This window comes from Microtus oregoni, unplaced genomic scaffold (genome assembly GCF_018167655.1).
Source record: "Microtus oregoni isolate MIOR12 unplaced genomic scaffold, Mior012 000040F_ref0000088, whole genome shotgun sequence".
Lineage (NCBI taxonomy): Eukaryota > Metazoa > Chordata > Mammalia > Rodentia > Cricetidae > Microtus > Microtus oregoni.
In genome coordinates this window covers 17,405,845-17,418,290 of record NW_024543207.1, presented here as the reverse complement: position 1 = coordinate 17,418,290, position 12,446 = coordinate 17,405,845, and the positions used below count along the sequence as shown (strand labels likewise).

The following is a 12,446-nucleotide window of genomic DNA, read 5'->3' as shown; positions in this document are numbered from 1 at the left end:
ATGATTGTGACATCACAATGATTGAAACTACATTTCCCATAAGTCCCCGTAATAGAGCTCCGGTAGGGGCTGGTTTCATGTGATCTTGGGAAAGAATGGCCGCCACCACCTGCTGCCGCTGGAGGGAGACTGGCTGGTGGTCAGGCTACTCTTAAAATCCTCAGTGTATGGAGACCTCTCAGCAATGTTTATTACATTTACTAGTGAAAGACCCTCTGGACACCCCCCCCCCTCCCAGAACCCGCAGCTGGCCTGCTCCCATGAGAACATCCTGTTCGCTTAAGACCCTCAGGACCCTCTCAGGACCTGCAGCTAGCCGGCTCTCATGAGAACATCCCGTTTGCTTAGGGAAACAGGATGCCTATAGTCAGCACATGTGCCCAACTTAGAATATCAGCAATTCACAAAAGAAACAATTCCCCCTATGAAAGATCCCAGCTTAGCTGCTGTAACGTCATTTCACAAGGCTTTTGACGAACAAATGTAAGTGCAGAGTGAGGTCAGGGTCCCTGGCTGTAAAGCAGGATATCTGTTCCCATATATCTGTGCTGGGAAAGGAAAAACCAGAAGAGGAACAGGATATCTGTTGCCATACATCTGTGCCCCTTGCCCCATTCCAACTGACCACTAACAATGCATTTGCTTCTGTAATCTGCTTCTGCTGCCCTCTTTCCTATAAAAAGACCTTCCCCCAGTCTGCAGGCGCGCTTGTCTTCCGAGAGACTAAGTCGCCCCAGGTACCTGTGTACTGAATAAAGCCTCTTGCTATTTGCATCCGAAGAGTGACTCGCTGTTCCTTGGGAGGGTCTCCTCAGCCTGAAAGACTGCCCACCACTGGGGTCTTTCACTAGTTATTTTTTTTTTGTCACTTTACAGTGATTTCACACACAGGTTTGCTTATTTTAGAAATTTACTCCAGAGTAAAACATTCATTTTGACTTTTTACTTTGAGATAATCATAAGAAATTCACATGGGAAAGTCACTGCTAAGCCTTTGAAATGAAATATGAGTAGAGGTCTGGTGGCCACCTGGTGTCTGCCTCTTACGAGTACGGTGGTGGTTGAGTTCAAAGCAGTCCTGGGCAATTTAAGAAATGCATGTGTATTCCAGAAGGTGGTGGTATAAAAACAGAGATAGGAGAGGGGGAGGGAAAGGCGGAGGGAGGGAGGGAGGGGAGGAGAGGAGAGGAGAGGAGAGGAGAGGAGAGAGACCTTGGTTTTAGAGGACAACACTAAATTCAGAAACACAACAGAGGCAAACATCTTGTGGGGCTGGAATATGGAGAACACATTCTGCTGTTGCAGGGTTACCATCAGGGAGTTTTGATTGCTTCTGGTTTGTTGTGGTTTCTCTGCCAGATGAAGAATTCAAAGAAAAAAAAATCTCAAATGCAACATGTAGCATCAGGGGAAAACACCAAACCACAGAGTAGAATCCACAGGAAAAGAAGGGTTTTTACCTACTTAGAGTTTTTGATGGGAAGGAGTTTTTTCTACTGTACCTTTACAAGAAAAACACAGAGAAAAATTTGCCTTCATCATGTCTACTTGTAATAATCCGTATCCTGTTAAGAGATATCGATGAAATGGTCTCCCACAGGAAATATTAAATAGACCCACCCTGTTCAAATATTTTATAAGTCAGCCATTAGAAATGATGCATAAGCAGTTCCTGATTCTATAGGTTAACTTTATATGGATAACATTTTATTAGCTGATCAAAATCTATATACTTTGCAATGTTTCAAAAGGTAAGGAAAATTTTGCCTTTTTTGGGATTAAAAATTGCTCCTGAAAAAATATAAAGAGGAAATTCTAATTATTTTTATTGAAGGATATGTTAAATAAAGAGAAAGAGACATTAAACAAAGGCCACCATAATTAGATTATGATGGATGAGGGTCATCTGTCTATTTGTAACTTTCATTGGTTAATAAAGAAACTGACGTGGCTTTTTGATAGGGCAGGATTTAGATAGGTGTAGTGGACAGAACAGAATGCTGGGAAGAAGGGAAGTGAGGTCAGACGCCACGGATCCAGCCACCAGGTCAGACATGCTGAATCTTTCCCGGTAAGCCACCACCTCATTGTGCTACACACATTAATAGAAATGGGTTAATTAAGATGTGAGCATTACACAATAAGAGGCTGAAACTAATGGGCCAGGCAGTATTTAAATGAATACAATTTGTGTGTTGTTATTTTGGGTGTAAAGCTAGCCTTGCAGGAGCCGGGCAGGACGAAAAGCAGGCCTGCTTGTCCCATTAGAACAAGATTGCATGATGCTTTATTAACTTTGAATTTTCTAAGTGCTAATGACAAAAATACAATGTAGAGAAACATAGGATAACATGAAAAACCATGGAATTAAATTAGCTGGTATACTTTAAAGATGTGTTGACTTCAGAATGGACACCAGGACATGTGTTACATTTGGGAAGAGCTTTTTCTTTTCTTTTTCCAAAGAGAAGAAAAGCTATGGTACCATCACAATTGAACAATAGATACCTCTTAATTAGAAGAGATGATAGTTCATCAAATAACATGGTCATTTCATCTAAACAAATGTATGAAACTAACAAAAGGCTGTTCATTGATTAGATATAACTTGCCAAAATGGAACTTCTCTAAAATTAAGATGGGAAAGGGTTTGTTTTTGTGTTTTCAGGAAAATGAAGGTATCCACCTAAGTTACCTGAAGACCACTGTGGACTCAAGTAATAAGCAGCTCACGGTTCTGCTTCAAAAACGAAGTAAGCTAAAGACAGATACCTTTGATATTCAAATCGTATATTCCGATGATGTGAGGATCAAAAGAGAGAGGGGATAATCGATAAGGAATTCTAAACCTATTTCAGAGGGAAACTCTATACTGCACCTTGAAGTAGTACAGTACACTCTTCAGTGTGATCCCAGGTGTCCTGCCCCTCCTCCTGGGGGAGGTGCAGAGGAGGAAAGAATGTGCTCAGGAAAGACAGGGAGAAGTAGGTTAGATTGCTGTGGTAGCTGTGACACAAAGTTTATATTTGTCACAAATTAATGGGATAAAGCGCGGACAAGGGATGTGCAGAAAAGTCTTCAGAAGGATTCTGGAAGTTCACTGCAAGTAAACGTCAGAGATTTGTAGTTTTTACTTTGTTCCATGATTTTAAACATCACCGTGACCATTACCCATGCCCTTCATTACTGCATGGATTCAATGTTCACATGCCAACTGTCAGTGTCAGCAAATGAGAAAAGGGATTACTTATTTCTTTGTATAATTGGGTATTAAACCAAAACCATCTTCCTTATAGTCTAGTGTTATAGCCCTTACCTGAAGCTAGTCCACCCTTGTCCATACTCACAGGCTAACACTGGGTGCTCAGATCACGTGACTGTAACAACCTGACGCCCTGTTGTCCCCCTTGCTCAAGCCCATTTCCTTCTTCACCAGCAAGCAGTTGGGCAGGAGCCCAGGCATTGTACAAAACACCTTCAGTGGGCTCCAATAAGTCTTTCGCGCTGACTTATGGGAAATGTAGTCTGGATTACGATGACGACACAGGAAAGGGCTGTGGATCCAGAACCTCCATGTTCATTCTTCAAATTTAGCTTTTCCCCAAAGTTAGGTGAGTGTCTTGCTCAGCGCTGGGCTTGGATCTCTGACATGGAGGTTGGTGCAGGGTGCAGCGCCGTCCTGCAGATCTGAGGAACTGCAAGGTGGCGTGGAGGGAGCTGACTTGGGCTGCTTAGCAGGGATGCGGAAGAAGCTCACCTGGAGGTGTTGTGCTGACCTAGGCTGGGCCACTGCACCCGGGTGCAGGTTTGACAGGGTAGAGGGCGCCACGCCAAAGCCATGTGCTGTGAGTGTCCAGTCTCCTAGGACGCCCCTGCTTTCCGAGCCCTCCCGTGCTTCTGGTGGTTGAGGAGCTGAAGGAAACTCACTTTCCTGCTTGGCTGGATAAGCATGCTGCCCCTTAGCTGACTCTGGATCACATGGCAATAGTCAGATTTCTCAGGACTTCCAGAAAGGACAGACACCTAGTCTCACCTATATAATGTTTTTATTTTTTTCTTCTATTTCACTTTCTCTCTTGTTTTTGTTTGTTTGAGAGTGCTGGGATTAAAGGCATGTCCCACCACACCTGGCTCCACCTATACATTATAGAAACCTATACTCTTCCATACTTTAAGAAGCTCACCTCTCTGTTCCTAAAGTTCCTAGTTTCCAGGGACAGAGTACTGTGAGACAGTTGCTGTATGGGATGTTAGTTCCTTTTCCCTTGGAATGAATTTTGATATTTAGGGAAGCCTCTGGTGGAATAGAAATGTTATATATGCTCTTGTGATCAGAATCGTCACATTCCACTCCCAGATACCCACAGGATAATCTTGTAGTCAGTATGAACCTATCTTTGCTGAATCCAGATAATTACGAACTTCACATTGCAGAGTGAAACATACTGAGAGTAATACTGCATCCAATTCCTTTTGAGACTGTGATGTCGGAAATTTTGACTCCTTTTCAGATGTGAGAGAGGACTTGGTGTGATGAGATAAATGGATCTCATGATTGACAGGAGGAGGCTTGAATATCTCTGAAAGGAGGGGTGTAGGCAGAAGTGTCTCTCCCCCAGGCAGTTCTCAAATAACAAATCACCGTGAATATGATTTAATATTCTCTTCCAATAGGTAAGGCCTATTACTAACTCTTACATTTTAAATTAAGCCATATTCCTTATTTGTCCTCTGTCATATGACATTACCTTTGTTAATATGGAACGCTAATCTACTGCTCGTTCCATGTCTGGGAGAGCTCTAAAGGGAGTTTGGGTACTGACATTCATTTCCTGGTGATGGCTGTGAATCTGTTCGAGGCCATGTAGAGAAGATACAAGAGTCTTTTGTTCTGATAAATGAGTGTTGTCATTGTGCTACTAGTTTTGGTGGTACTGTTTGTGTTCAGAGTGGCCCTTTGTGTGTTAGTCACAAACTTGACGTCTTATTTCTTCCCATAGACTCCTGACTAATCATATCCTTCTCTACAGCCTAAAACATTACTTCCTGCATTTTCTTTAATTTGTTAAATGTTTTTTATATTATCTTTGTCCTTCAGGTATAGCAGATAGTTTAGTTATGCGTAGTAGCTTATGTTGGCTTTCATGGTCTTTTAAGACTTGGAATGCATTTCTCCAGTCCCTTCTGCATTCCAAATTTTCCTTTGAGAAATCCACTCTTATCCCTAGGGACATGTTTTTTCACTTGCAGCTTTCTGCTACTGAGCCATCTCTCCAGCGTCTGCAGTACTCTTTTGTAGACTCTCCCTCTCAGGATGGTTCTTAAATGTATAATATCATGGGAGTTCCCAGGATCTTCTGCCATTCACTTTCCTTAACGATGAGATCTGTGCAACATCACAGCACTGCATCAGACTTATTTTAGGGTATTGCTCACGTGTGTTCAAAGGGTGTCTAGCTCTCTTCTCACTCTGGGTGACCTTTAGATTTATATACAGAAGTGCATATAACTGTTTTAATTCATATTTTTACTGCTGTTTTAAATCGTTTTATATTTAATAGTCATTCCTTTTCTTTATATCAGGAAATGGTGTCATTCAGGGATGTGGCCATTGATTTCTCTGCAGAGGAGTGTGAATACCTGGACCCTGATCAATGGACTTTGTACAAGGATGTGATGTTGGAGAATTTCAGCAACCTTGTGTTCTTGGGTGGGTTGTCTTTTTTAAAAATTATTGCTGCCTTTTAAGACATGACTCTTCTAATCAGGACCTGCAGCTCTAGTACCACCAGCAGTGATTATTCCACAAAAGCCTCAACCTGAGGGAATTCTGTTCCCTCATGCACTGCCTCTTTCAATGCCATGAAGGGAACTCGTATAAATTTCTACCCTTCTAAAGAACTCAAGATTCAAAGGTTAAAGCAAAAATTTTCTCTTCAGAGAGGCTGAATGGCAAGTAGCTCACCTTCTCTCCTGTCTCGTTTCTACTAAAATGCCCTTCTCCTAACCCCTACTTACAAACACTCCTCCCCCTGGCCTCCTCCTACCACTTCCAGTCAGATGGTAGCTGCCTCAGCCTCCTGACTTTAGGGGAATTTTATTTAATCAGATAAATGTAACTCATTTTTGAATCATTAAACAAATCTCCCGGAGCATGAAGAAAAGAAGCACACCTTAAAGTAATATTCTATGACATGGGTGAGGGAACCTTCCACAGTGAACTTTTTTTTTTCTCATTAAACTTGTTTTAATGGGTCTCAAAATTCTGTGACAGATTTTTGGTCAAGCTGTTTCCATTAAAAAGTACGGATTTTGAAAACTAATAACTTAAAACTGCCACACACACAAAAAAAAATGGTCCACAAAACATTCTCCTTTCCTTCTGAAGGTTTTATGATGCATTGTTATCATTAACCAGTCTTTTACTATTAAACTTAAATGGCCAATTGAGACAAACAGTTCTGAGACTGTTCTTCCACCACTGATTAAGACTGGGGTGGCAGGTGTTAGGGATAATATTCATTTAGCCTTCTGAGCTTTCTGGGCAGACTTGGTGACCTTGCCAGCTCCAGCAGCCTTCTTGTCCACAGCTTTGATGACACCCACAGCAACTGTCTGCCTCATGTCACGAACAGCAAAACGACCCAGTGGAGGATAGTCAGAGAAGCTCTCGACACACATGGGCTTGCCGGGAACCATATCAACAATGGCTGCATCACCAGACTTCAAGAATTTCGGGCCATCTTCCAGCTTCTTGCCAGAACGACGATCAATCTTTTCTTTAAGCTCAGCAAACTTGCATGCTATGTGAGCTGTGTGACAATCTAGTACAGGAGCATAGCCAGCACTAATTTGGCCTGGGTGGTTCAGGATAATCACCTGAGCAGTGAAGCCAGCAGCTTCCATTGGTGGGTCATTTTTGCTGTCACCAGCAACGTTGCCACGTCTAACATCTTTGACAGACACGTTCTTTACATTGAAGCCCACGTTGTCCCCAGGAAGAGCTTCACTCAAAGCTTCATGGTGCATTTCAACAGATTTTACTTCTGTTGTCACATTGACTGGAGCAAAGGTCACCACCATGCCAGGTTTTAAAACACCGGTTTCCACTCGGCCCACAGGGACAGTCCCAATACCACCAATTTTATAGACATCCGGGAGGGGCAGTCGCAGAGGCTTGTCAGTTGGACGAGTTGGTATCAGGATACAATCCAAAGCTTCCAACAGGGTGGTTCTACTGGAACTACCATCTTTGCGAGTGACTTTCCATCCCTTGAACCAAGGCATATTAGCACTTGGCTCCAGCATGTTGTCACCATTCCAACCAGAAATTGGCACAAATGCTACTGTGTCAGGGTTGTAGCCAATTTTCTTAATGTAGGTGCTGACTTCCTTAACAATTTCCTCGTATCTCTTCTGGCTGTAGGGTGGCTCGGTGGAATCCATTTTGTTGACACCAACAATTAGCTGTTTCACACCCAGGGTGTAAGCCAGAAGTGCATGCTCACGGGTCTGCCCATTCTTGGAAATACCAGCTTCGAATTCACCAACACCAGCAGCAACAATCAGGACAGCACAGTCAGCCTGTGATGTGCCTGTAATCATGTTTTTGATGAAGTCTCTGTCCTGGGGCATTAATGATAGTAACATAGTACTTGCTGGTCTCAAACTTCCACAGGGAGATGTCAATAGTGATACCATGCTCAGCTTTCAGTTTGTCCAAGACCCAGGCACACTTGAAGGAGCCTTTTCCCATCTCGGCAGCCTCCTTCTCAAACTTCTCAATGGTTCGTTTGTCGATTCCACCACACTTGTAGATCAGGTGGCCGGTTGTTGTGGACTTGCCGGAATCGACGTGTCCATTGACGACGATGTTGATGTGAGTCTTTTCCTTTCCCATTTTGGCTTTGAATTAGCGGTGGTTTTCACAACACCTGCGTTCTGACGGCAAACCCGTTGCGAAAAAAAGCCCACAGTGAACTCTTAATTGTCATCATCAAACTTGATTACTTTCTATAGTATCTCAAGGGAGCTTGTGCGTCCCACAATGAAACTTATGGCACAAATTTTAGGGAAAATTAGGGAGAGTGTTCCTGTACCTTAGAATGATTTTATTTCTTCTCGTGTTCATAACACCTTCCCATCCTTTTTAGAGGGATATTGGTGGCAATGTCATAAAGTAAGGGCATGAGTGTGAAGCACACATGTTACAAAGAATACCACACTCTGCAATTGAAATATTTTTCCTTGTAACTGATGGATTGAAAGCTCAAGACCTGCAAATCCTAAATTCCTCCTAAGCATTCTGATTACTCATCAGGAAACTCACAAAGAACTAATGCTCTACAAGTCTTGTTTGTATCCTTTTATTCTATATACAGTCCTAGACAGGACATGTGATCCCCAGGAGAACACACTAATAATGATGTTCTCTTTTCCCATGATCAGGACTTGCCTCCTCTAAGCCACACCTGGTCACATTTCTGGAGGAAGGACGAGAACCTTCAGACATGAAGAGACAAGCAGCAGCTGCCATGGAAACAGGTGTGTAGGAATGAGGGGACAGAGGCCAGGGTGAGAGGCCAGAGATCCAGCAGAAAGCCAGGCTTTATCAGCATCACTGACTCACAATGTTCTGATGGGCTTAGGCTTAAAGGATTTTCTTTGTGTTCTGCTGTGAGAAGAGGATGTTTATGATGCATTGATTCTGGCATGCTCTGTCCTCCTCCCATCAGGTCAGCTTCTGTTTACAGTAACTGACCAAGTTTTATAATTTCTAGGTGAACATGATTTGTTTTTCATAATTTGGTCAATGGATTTTATTCATAAAATGTGCATACATATTTCTGTCTTTGACCCTTTAAATATGTCATTTAATACTGTTATTGACAGGTTTCTTGTTACAAAGCTGAAGTTTAGTACCTTCCAAAACTAAATATCTGCATCTAGGATATATATATAAACTATTAATATGTGTTTTTCAATTTGGACTACTTTTATACTTTGTATTCATCTAGACATAAAATTTATATATGTATTTAATGGCTCATTTAAAATAGCATCATACTCTTGTTTTCTTAATTGTTGATGTTATGCCTTCCTTACATGTTTCACATTGATTAATATTCATTTGTTTGCATGTTTTCATGCTTTTTATTGTTATTGCAAGTTATATAATTTCTTCCTCTCATGATGCTTTTAATTTGGCTAAATAAAATACCGCTATAGAAATTTGAATGTAACATTATTCAAAATGAAAATGCAGGTATGAGTCAATGTTTGTTCTTAAAACTGAATATAAATTTAAATAATTTTGCTCAGTCATTCATTTCCCAACCTTTACTCACCAGGAAACAACCACCATGCAGGCAAAGAATTTGGCATAACCCTTCCTCAGAACTCACAACCTATTAGATACCAGAAAATTAATTTAAGAATGAAGCCATATAAGTGTGAAGAATGTGGCAAGGCTTTCCGTGTTCCATCGTTACTTCGTGAACACATGAGAATCCACACAGGAGAGAAACCCATCAATTGTGCCATATGTGGCAAAGCTTTCAGAACTTCATCAGCAGTTTCTGTCCACAAGAAAATCCACGCAGAAGAGAAACCCTACAGTTGTGAAGTATGTGGCAAAGCATTCAGAAGTTCATCTGCATTTTCTGTACACAGGAAAATTCATACAGGAGAGAAAGGATACAAGTGTGAAGTGTGTGGAAAGGCCTTCTATATTCCATCACAACTTTCTGTACACAAGGGAATCCATGCAGAAGAGAAACCTTACGTGTGTGAAGTGTGTGGCAAGGCCTTCCATTCTCCATCTTTACTTTCAAAACACAAAAGAGTTCATACAGGACAGAAGCCCCACAAATGTGAAGTATGCGGGAAGGCCTTCTGTTTTCCATCACATCTTTCTGAACACAAGAGGATTCATACAGGAGAGAAACCCTACCAGTGTACTGTATGTGACAAAGCCTACAGCAGTTCATCAGCCCTTTCTGTCCACAAGAGGATTCATACAGGAGAAAAACCCTACAAATGTGAAGTATGTGGCAAATCCTTCAAAAGTTCATCAGTATTATCTGCACACAAGAAAATTCATACATGAGAGAAAGCCTACAAGTGCCACGTTTGTGGCAAGGGCTTCTATGTTCCATCACCAGTTTCTGTACACTAGAGGATTCATACAGGAGAGAGATCCTGCAAGTGTCAAGTGTGTGGAAAAACTTTCTATGTTCCATCACAACTTCCTGTACACAATACGATTCATACGAAAGAATAACCCTACAAACGAGAAATATGTGGCCAGGCCTTTATGATTCCATCACGACTTTCTAAGCATATGTGCCTTCATACAGGAGAGAAACCCTACTTGTGTGAAGTATGTGGCAGGATTTCAGTCAGAGACAAGAGAAGTCATACATGTGTTAAATATGTGGCAAGCGGGGAGAAAATTAGGATCTTGGGGGTGGGGTGGGATGGGGGTAAGGGGAGATGGGGAGAGAAAAGGTAGAAGGGAAGGAGGGGGGATTTGGGGAATCAGGAGAATTGGGATAAAGGAAAGGTGGATAGGGGAGCACGGAACCACAATTCTTAGTTAAGGGAACCACTTTAGGGTGAGCAAGAGATTTGACCCTAGAGGGGCTCCCAAGTGCCCAACATGAGGTTCCCAGTTAGTTCCTTGGGTAGCTGAGGATTGGGAACCTGAAATGACCCTATCCTAGAGCAATACTGACGAATATCTTGCATATCATCATAGAACCTTCATCTGGTGATGGATGGAGACAGAGACCCACACTGGAGCACTGGACTGAGCTCCCAAGGTCCCAATGAGGAGCAGAAGGAGGGAGAACATGAGCAATGAAGTCGGGACCACGAGGCGTGCACCCACCCACTGAGACAGTGGAGCTGATCTACTGGGAGCTCACCAAGGCCAGCTGGACTGTGACCGAAAAAGCATGGGATAAAACCGGACTCTCTGAACATGGCGAACAATGAGGGCTGATGAGACGCCAAGGACAATGGCACGGGGTTTTGATCCTACTTAATGTGCTGGCTTTGTGGAAGACTAGCCAGTTTGGATGTTCACCTTCCTAGATATGGACGGAGGGGGGAGGACCTAGGACTTACCACAGGGCAGGGAACCTGGACTGCTCTGTGGACTGGAGAGGGAGGGGGAGAGGAGTGGGGGGAGGGGTAGAAGGGTGGGAGGAGGGGGAGGGAAATGGGAGGCTGGGAGGAGGTGGAAACTTGTTTTTTGTTTATGTTTTTTTTTCTTCTTTTCTTAATAAAAAAAATTATTAAAAAAAAAAATATGTGGCAAGCCCTTCAGTTGTTCATCAGGACTCCATATTCACATGAGCAGTCATACTGGAAAGAAACCCTAAAACTGAGAAGTATGTGGCACTTTCCACTTTTTTTTTCAGAACACAAGAGCATTCATATAAGAGAGAAACCCTACAAATATGAAACATGTGGCAAGATCATTAAAATGTCATGGATTCTTTCTGCTCATTTCATAATCCGTTCTGGAAATGTGGATTTCCGCATTCTACAAGTTTGAAGAATGTGAAAAACCCTTGTATAACACGTCATGCCTAAGTCAACACACATTAACTTACACTGGAAGAAACCTCACAAATGTCAAGAATGTGGCAAACTCTTTAACTATACCATAAAACTTCAGTAACATCAAACAATTCATTCTTGAGAGAAACCGCACAAGTGTAAAGAATGTGGGTAAGACTTTAGAACTTACACAGCACGTTCTCATCACCAGACTATTCATACTGGAGAGCAACATTGTGAGTGTGGAGAATGGCAAGGCCTGTCACCACCAGCCTTTCCATCTTAAACAACATCAAAGAATACATTTGTGAGAGAAACCCTGTCAAGTATGTACCAGTTCTTTTGCACCCACTTAGAACTTTCGAAACACCTGATAATTCATGCTCATGAGAAATACCACTAGTGCCAAAAATGTTAAAAATAAGAAATTCTTGGGGGCTGGAGGGATGGCTCAGTGGTTAAGAGCATTGCCTGCTCTTCCAAAGGTCCTGAGTTCAATTCCCGGCAACCACATGGTGGCTCACAACCATCTGGAATGAGGTCTGGTGCTCTCTTCTGGACTGCAGACATACACACAGACAGAATATTGTATACATAATAAATAAATAAATATTTAAAAAAAAAAGAAATTCTTGATAACCTTTTGAGTGTTTCTCAAGACCAGGTAGTTGAAACTGCAATGAAATAATACAAATGTCCAATTGTTCACAAAATGTTTTATACTTCTGGATACCTTAAAATATATAAAAAAAATATTCTGGATAGAAACCCTACAGATAGGGGGAACAGTAAGGTTCATCCTGCTGTATATTTATTGCTTTTATTGACTGATTGATAAAGCTGTTTTTGTCAATACCTTAGCAGTTTAACACTAGGCA

At 42.0% G+C, this 12,446-nt stretch overlaps 2 pseudogenes; one reads left to right on the top strand and one right to left on the bottom strand.

The window, feature by feature from the left end:
- The first annotated feature begins 3,649 nt into the window (after positions 1-3,649).
- LOC121433625 lies at positions 3,650-11,563 on the top strand (annotated as a pseudogene).
- LOC121433600 lies at positions 6,447-7,915 on the bottom strand (annotated as a pseudogene).
- Positions 11,564-12,446: the final 883 nt, after the last annotated feature.